Genomic DNA, 9005 nt, shown 5'->3' with positions numbered 1-9005 from the left:
CCACGGACAGCAGGAAAACCAAATGAAGAATAGTCTGCTAAGTTGTTCCTAATATTTCCCGCTTAGTGGGGACAGGCCACAACCTACTCACTTTATTGAAGAATTACCTGGGAAACTTTTAATCTAAGCTGCCATTCAAGTGAAAACTATACCTATGTAATTACTTGGTAAGTTACTTATAGCAGTCCCCGGGTTACGACGTTCCGAGGTTAAGGCGCTTCTCCAATTATATTCATCAGACATTATTTCCAGGGTTAGACACATGTTCCGGAGTTATGACCGTCTACCAACGTCATCTGGCAGATGAAATATGACACCAAAAATGCAAATAATCAATATTTAAAGATTTTTTTTATGAAAAATGCAATAAGAATGAAGTTTACATAGTTTTCAATGCAACAAAAGCATTAAAAGTAAGGTTTTCTTAGGATTTTTTACGATGTTCCGGCTTACAACGATTTTCGGCTTACGACGTGTCTCAAGAACGGAACCCCCGTCGTAACCCGGGGACTGCCTGTATAAAAATACCTATCTAAACAAAAGTATATATAAGGGAAATTATGAAAACTTATCACTTTTCAAGTCACTGCAATAAAACCAATCATCAGTCAAACAATAATCACAAATTAGTGATGGGGAAACCACTCAGTAACTGAAACACAGAGCATCTTGAAAATTACCTGTATTTCTCTATGTCTTTGCAGCTGCAAGAGAGACTGCCTCCTTGCAGGTCTTCGAAACACGACATGCTGGTGCTGAGTAATGAAGGGATGGCTGCTGCAGGACTCCTTGGCTTCAGGGCCAGGAGTAAATTGTCCTACTGCTGTTTCCCTCCATCCTCCGCCTCCTACTCCTTCCAGCAGATTAACTTCTGTAAACAAGGGAGTATCAGTATTAAAAGGTTATACGTACCTCTAATATTAAAACTAAAAATACTAACGGTAAAATATGTCCATCTGAAAGTAAATACATAAATCACACCTCACAACTTTCCATTTATTAGCCATCAGATAAATCAAATGTTAAAGGTTAAAAGAAAATAGGTCTTGATACATACAGATCTTAGGTTTGGAAATAGTTGTTTTTTGTACAATTGCTGAATTAAGTAAAATCCATCCAGACTAAGCCTGGCGTTTTCCCTTTCCTCAATGTGTGTTCCTTTTTGACTGACTACTTTATCACACTACTCGGGTAATATCCAAATTCAAATTAAGTATGCAAATCCTTCAGAGGACAAATAGCAAGGTTTAAAATTGGACCAATTTTTGTTGCTATACTGTAAAACAAGTATTTTATTAAAAAAATAAAAAAATAAACAATTTTTAAAAGTAAATTGTATTTTTCTTAACTATACGAACCTGAGGTCCTTTATATTAGGAATTGTTTTATGGCAAAGCTGGAACACATTTGTTAGAACTGTTGAACAAGGTGGTTAAGCAGTAACTACCATCTGGTAGGCAGGGAAACCTGCCTGCCTGGATGTAAACATTCCAAATTGCCTTTTGGCCCAGGTTTCAGATTTGAGGAGGTGGCATGAGGTGGGCATTACAGGCAGTTCCCTGTTATCAGTGGACTCTGTTATCAGTGATCTGGTTTTATGGGGTTTGTCTAGCTCCATAAAATCTGCGATTTATGGTACATAACGGGCCGAGTTCCAATTATCGGCGCCATATGGATGCTTATGGCGCCGATAACCAGTTATCAGCGCCATAATAGCACCATAAATAGCAGAGTTTCGGTTAATGACAGTTTTTGCTTATCGGCACACACCAACCGGTAACCGGGGACTGCCTGTAGCATAAAGGACCTCAAATTTGTATACATAGTTAGGAAAAATCCCATTTAATATCAAAATTAGTGAGTGATTTCTTCCTACACAATATACCAACCCTGGGTCCTTTACATTAGGAAGACACTTATTGGAGGAAGGAATCTGAGTAAGGCTCTAGAACTGACTGGAGTTCAGCATACCTAGGCTACTTCTCCTGGTTGAAAGAGTGAGGAGTCCCCTGCCTCTGACACACTGATCACAGTATATGAACTGCAAGATCAAGTCAGACTTCAGGGCGTTTTCTACGCAAGTGAGGAATCGTAACTCGTACGCAAATTGTTGAGAAGAATATTAAGAGGCAGAGGCATTAACCCTTCTTTACCGGGTGGGTGAGCAGAATGTAAACATTGTGTTCGCTGCCGAACTGAATCTCTCGGTAGTGACTCGAGTTTGGAGGGTGCCCATCGTAAAAATATTTGCCAAAAATACACTAATCAAGACAGGTAATGAAATTATCAGGTATTATTAGCACTATAATAACGCATATTCTCTGTTAGTTGTATCATCCTACAGGGAAAATAAATGATTTTATGAAAAAAAATGTGAAACTCAGTGTCCCCTTGTACAAGGGACACTGGTGGTCGATGAGAAAAAATACTACGGTCTTGAATAGAAATTCGGTCTTACAGAATGTTGGTATATTGCACCTGGAACATGCACATAAGTATTATCAAAATAGAACAGTAAATAAGCACGTAATAACAAAAAAAAAAAAAAAAAGCAAAAAACTAAAGCGAAAGCCCCGCCAATAAATATGGAAATCGCAAATTTTATAGTATATCTTTCAAAAATTGGGCGATGTCATTTTCTACGTTTTCTAAGATTAGTTTCATCATAGAAAACAACTTTAGGGGCATCACGGGTATCTAAACTAATTTTTCAAGTTTCTTGTCCTCAGAAAAAATCGCTTTTTTGCTTTTTCTCTGAATTGGTTTTTTATATATAAAGTTACTATAAGGCTTTATTTCTACCTTCATTTATCTGGTGTTCATATCTTTTATTTGTAAAATGTAATAAGTGAATAAATAAATAAATACAGTAAATGATGATACAACTGGTTTTTTACTTGGGTAGAAGTTATTACATGTTTAACGCTTGTCTGGTTTTGTGATTTTTTGTTGAGACGCAGTTCATCTGTCACCTACACCTACTACTAATCAGTAATAATACTATTTTTTTGGGGTTCATCATACTCTGGCATCGTGTCATACTGTTTATTTTGCTCCAAACTCTTCAAACCGAAATTACAGAATGATTGGAAGTCCCTATCTGAAAGAGGAGTTTTGGTGGTACTATGCGTACCACCTTTATGCACCCGGTGCGGTATAGTAGACTTCAATGGTGGTACCCACCTACCTCCAAACAAACTTTCGGTAATGAAGAGGTTAATGCAAACATCTAAGAAGGGTTTGCCTTATTGCCAGTCTCCTTCCTCCCCTTGCTAGAGGAAGGAGTGGGATTGCTTCCATGATTCTAACAAGAAAAAAAGAAAGAAAGCTCAAAGTTAGACCTACCACACCAGGGGCCAGTCCAGCAAGTGTAGGTTCGAATCCTATTCTCAACATAAAGGAAGAAAAGTAGGACGAGGAAGGCAGAGGTGGAGAGGGCAAGTCACTCTTGAATCCTTCAAAACTCTAGAACGCACACCTTAGGAGAGATGCAACCTGTCCTCTTGAAGGAGCTGGGTAAGAATACACGTGAAGCAACCACCACAGGTCAAAGGAAAAAATAAAATTTTTTAATCAATTTAATCAATTTTTCATAGCTACCAAAGCTGAGGTCTTAACAATAAGATGATCTTGCACTAGCTGGAAACTTTAAAAAAAAAAAATAAAAGATTGTAAAGTAAGGAATCAGCATCTGGCAACTAATACGTATACAAGGTGGAAGATGGTCACCAACCATGAATAGAATCTGTCTTTAAAGTCAGATCTCTGTCTGATGACTGACGTAGGGACTTGAATGGGGCTCAAGTGAGACTTCTCAGGATGAGAGAAAGATCTCTACGCAGGAGGACTAAGTTCTTTTGGTTAACAGGACTGTTCGAAACTCCTGAACAACAAAAGGAGATTTCCCAGGATGAAGAGATGTCCATGCCTTTCAGGTGCAAAACCAAACCCAAGGCCGCTCTGTAGCCTCTGACAGCTGAAATGGAAAGACCTTCTCTAACCCTGAAAGAAGATAAGGAAATCTGCTATCCACTGAGCAGAAGCTCTGAGTGGAGAGAAACCCCATTGACAACACCAATTACAGTAGACTGCCCATTTTCCCTGGTAAACTGCCGACGAAGATTTCCTGAGATAGCCGGATATCTAGCTCAGAGCCTTTTGAGAAAAACCTCTCGCTTGGAAGAGATACTTGATAAGTCTCCAGCCGTGAGCCAGGGAATCTACTGATTGGTAAAAACTTTTCTGCGAGGTTGGCAAAGGAGCTGTCGCCATGGGGAATTTCTCTTGAAACTTCTGACAGAAGAGACAGAAGGTCCGGGAACCACTCCACTTGACCCACAGAGGTGCCATTAAGGTCATCCTGAGATTTTGAGAACTCATTACTCTGTTCAGAACTTGATGGATCAGGCAGAACGGAGGGAAGATGTACACCTCGAGGTTGTCCCAAGGATGCTGCAAGGCGTCCTCAGCTTGAGCAAGAGGATCCAGGACAAGTGAAGCGAGTGGCAAAGAGGTCTAGCATAGGCCTTCCCCAAATGTGAAAAAGCTTGTCCGCCACGTCATGATGCAGACATAACTCCATGCCCAAGATTTGGTTCCGACGACTCAGCTTGTTGGCCAACGCATTCCTCTAGACTGGAATGTACCTGGCGGCAAGCTCCACCGAGTTGTCGATCACCCACTGATGCATCTCTACTGTCAACAAATGGAAATGACGTGACATCATGCCCCCATTTGTTCACATAGGCGACCACCGCTTGGTCTTTGTCCAGATCATCAGCACAATGGTATGACCCTCAACCCTCTCTCAGAACCCCCGCAGACCTAGGAAAGCTGCTTCAACTCCAAAATGTTGATGTGAAGCAGCTTGTCCTCCGCACTCCAAACACCAGAGGTTAGATCTTCCAGATGAGCACCCCAGCCGTCGATGGAGGTATCTGAAAAAACAGGAGTAAGTCTGAAGAGGGTGAACACAGAGGGACTCGTGTCATGAGATTCTGGTCGTCCAACCACAAACGGAGGTCTTTTCTCACCTCTTCTGACAGAGGAACTCTCCAGCCGGGACCAGAATTCCTTCAGTCTCCACTGTAGAAAGGGAAGGTGAAGGCAACCATGAGGGACTAGCTTCTCCAAAGAAGACAAACTCTGCAGAAGGACCTGCCACTGGTGAGCTGGCTGTTCAGTCTGTGACAGGAATGAACATGCCGCTGACCTGAACTTCTCCAACCTATGGTCCAACAGAAAAACCCTTGACGCTGCTGTATCTATATTCATACCCAGATAGAGAGCTCTCTGGCTGGGAACCAGATTGGACTTCTCCAGGTTTATTACTATGCCTAGATCCTAACAAAACTGAAAAAGGTGCTCTCTGTCTTGAAGTAGTTTATCCCTGGAGCTTGCCAAGACCAGCCAGTCGACGAGTTATCTCAACAGACAAATCCCTTGAGCATGAGCCCATGTCGAGACTAAGGCAAAGACCCTTGTGATCACCTGAGGGGCAAAGGGCCTTGAACTGAAAGACTTGCTCCCCAAGGCTGAAGTGAAGGAAATTCCTGGATGAAGGGTGGACTGGAGTCTGAAATAAGCATCCTTCAAGTATATTGACAGCAAGAAGTCTTTGTTTCTTATTGCTGCCAAAACTTCCCGGGGCGTCTCCATCCGGAGCATTGCCTTCCTTACAAAGTGATTGTGTGGAAAGGTCTATTACTGGTCTCCAATCGGCTGTAGCCTTTAGAACCAGGGAAATACAACTGTAAAAGAACCAAGTACTTCGCAGAGCCTTGAGCATAAGTCAGATTAAGAAGGGGTCGGTCCGAGAGAGGGGGAGGGAAGTCGAAGGGTAATAGATACCTCACCCGAAGGACATCTACCACCCACTTCTCCACTCCTCTAGTGACCCTTCCCAGCCTTGTCGAGGCGAGAGTGAAAGGGGGGCAGCTGCTGTTATGACTTTGATGGAGAAGCAGAATGAGAGGCTCTCACAGAAGTCGAACATCTGGTTGACTTGACAGGAGGAGGCCGTCTAGTCTGCCATTGCGGAGGGAAAGGAGGAGGACGAGAGCATGCCTCTGACTTGACTGCTTGATGCATTAGCCTATCTTTGGTATCTGTCCACTGCCAGTCGATCACATCTTCTAAATGAGTTCTTGAGAATAGAAGTTGCGACTCTAGATCCCTGTTATGAAGGGCCAACAAGGACTCCGAATCCACTAACCCCACCACCTTTGACAAGGCTGTGTCCCTCCTAGCTAGGAGGATGTTGGCCCACAGTCAGACTAAGATGGCCTTGACATGAAATGGCCTTAGCCCCAGACTGCAATAGCCTTTGTCCCTTAGCCCCAGCCTGCAATAGCCTGACAAAGGAGGAAGAACTGACTGAACCTCCCTCAACGCAATCTGACGCTATCCTGGCTACTGCAGTGGACCACAAGTCCAGCCAAGACACAGTCTGTAAGATGGTAAAAGTAGCAGACTCCATAGCCAAAGCCTCTTAAAAAGAAAATGATGGTCCCTCAGATCTAACCTGTTCCAAGGTCAAAGCAGGCTTAAGATGGATCACATTTGAATTACGGTGACAGGGCATCAGTTGAACCACATTGGTAGGATGAAACTCCCTATGCCACACGAGAGGAGGAGGAATCAACTTCAAGGAATTGCAGCGAAGAGAGCCCATTCCAGGTCCAAAAACCAAGGTGTTAACACACTGCAGGATAAGACTTGAGCATGCCCGATAGGAGAAGCTCAAACAAGGGCCTAGTATCTTGTCTTATACCTAGCAAGGTCTCCATACCCATATAGGTCATAGAAGACTGAGTCCGTGTTCTACACCTAACTGACACTTGAAAACAGTCAAACTTCAATCAGAAGTCTTCTTAGGCATACCAGGGTGCTTTTTCTGAGACGGAATCTCATGGTTGCCACCTTTGTAAAATCTGGTAACCCAGCGTCGAACTGAATGCCTCCTCCCACCAAAGTGATGCAATATCTGCTTTTCTTTAAGGCCAGATTGCTTCAATGCACATATCTCTGCTATTATCTGTTGAGTCAAATCACTGTCTTGGCCCATATTATGGCCACAGGGGGCAATTATGTGATACGTAGTAGGCAAAAATTGCAGTGGAGGCACTGACCGAAATATATATATACAGCCGCTTATTAAACCTTCAAGCATGTGACTGAGTGCTCTTGCCTTGTCAGCGTCCAAGCTCCACCCCTTTCTTTATGTGCTGTAAGTGTCCTAATGCACTGACAAAATTTCTTCCCAACTTTTCCTCCTTCTTAAAATCGACAATATGTTAGGCCGCTTGACGTTAAGCGACCAAATATCTTGTCAAGTACTACTGTATTTCATAATAATAAATAATAAAAGAAAAGATCCTACCGGAAAAAATGGAGTTTAACGACAGTCAGGCAAGAACTCACAAAAACACATCTGCATTGCATGAACACAGAAAGCAAAAGGAATGTTTACATCCAGGCAGGCGGTCTCCCCGCCTACCGGACAGTAGTTACTGCCTAACTACCTTGTTGAAGAGTTTTAACAACCATGTTCCAGCTTTGCCATAAAGCAATTCCTAAGGTAAAGGACCGAGAGTTTGTATATCGTGTAGGAACAAAAATAAAATTAAATATCTTCATTGGCTTTGGTGTTGTTTGCAGATTAAACTTTCCAATTCCCTTGTATAACTCAAAAACTATGCATGCATGTGACTTCTAATTTAATTATAATGCTCAAGAAGTGTGTAATACCAGTATACTATAGTACATATACAGAAACTGCATGAATCACATTTTTGTGGCAATGGCGCCAACCTGCCACCCCCCTTTTACAATAAAAACAAAGGCATAGTCTTCCATTAACACTGTTAAAATTCAATACAAATTACCCTTGCCTAGTCATGTCAAATGAAAGAATCCAGACTTCCATCAACTTGCAAGCCAGAATCTAATAATGAACTCAAAAATCAACAAGAAAATGGCCCCCTCTGGACTCAAACATTTCTAGATACCTAGGGTGATGCAAATAAGGATTCTTTGATTATCAAATGTCTCATCGTTAAGAAAAAGTATGGACTTAGCATGTATAATCATGAATCTAACACTGACATTAGAAACAGCTCACACTTAGGATATTCTTACTGGAAATTCAGTTTCTTCTATAACAGCAAAGAGATGAAACAATGTTTGAAACATGCTACCAAATCTCCATTTCTGCAATACATTAGAAGATCAGTGGTCTCTTTAATGGCTTAACCTTAAACCAACTACCTATACTTAAAAAAAATAATCGCACACAAGCTGCCACTGTGATTAGACAGTATGGATGTCTATGACGGAAAGTGTCTCCCTGCCACAAATCTCAGACAAAGGAAACAATTTACAATACAAAATATTTCATTTTACAGAAGCAACAAGGAGGCACTACAACTGATGTAGCAATGGCCATTGCTCACACAGCTGAAACAATATAAGTCTCAGAAATGCTTATTAGTTGAATCTGTGAATGTGGCCCCACCTCCTAATTAAAATGTACTACATACTTGGTTGTTCAAAAAAGAAAGGACTCTTAGCATCGTTACTAATGGGGGTCTAGCTAGAATTCGCGAATAGTTGAAACCCTATAAAAGCGCTTTAAACTGCCTATTATATTAGTTAAAACTCAAGAAAATCCCACTACAAATGTTTATATGTACCTGGTTTATTAATAGTTTTATCACAAAAAGTGCATTTTATGATGAAACTGATAAAAAAAACAGGAATTTGTGGATATTTCTCATAGAAAAATACTAGGAATAGGTAAATTTCCCATAAATAATGGGGGTATATATTCAAGAGAGAAATCCGCGAATACTTAAGTCAGTAAATATGGGGGGGGGGGGGGGTTTTGACTGTACTACGAAGGATAATTCTAAGCTATTGTGCAAAATACACTGTTGGTTGAGGTGAAAAAAAAAAGTTAAAGCAGAAGTAAGGAACCTTCTGCTAGGCCTTGAAGAGCCAGTGGG

General features: G+C 41.5%; 1 protein-coding gene across 2 annotated transcripts in view; it reads right to left on the bottom strand.

The window, feature by feature from the left end:
• The window catches only part of LOC135221755 (WD and tetratricopeptide repeats protein 1-like), a 201275-nt gene extending 200463 nt beyond the window's left edge, over nt 1-812 (bottom strand). For both annotated transcript variants that reach the window (XM_064259569.1, XM_064259570.1), the window contains exon 1: nt 681-812. The gene's annotated coding sequence lies outside the window, so the exon portion shown is untranslated. The remainder of the gene's footprint in view (nt 1-680) is intronic.
• Nucleotides 813-9005: the final 8193 nt, after the last annotated feature.

This window comes from Macrobrachium nipponense, chromosome 3, assembly GCF_015104395.2.
Source record: "Macrobrachium nipponense isolate FS-2020 chromosome 3, ASM1510439v2, whole genome shotgun sequence".
Classification (NCBI taxonomy): Eukaryota; Metazoa; Arthropoda; class Malacostraca; order Decapoda; family Palaemonidae; genus Macrobrachium; species Macrobrachium nipponense.
The sequence above is the reverse complement of the archived record's forward strand: the minus strand, read 5'-3'. Positions and strand labels throughout refer to the sequence as shown.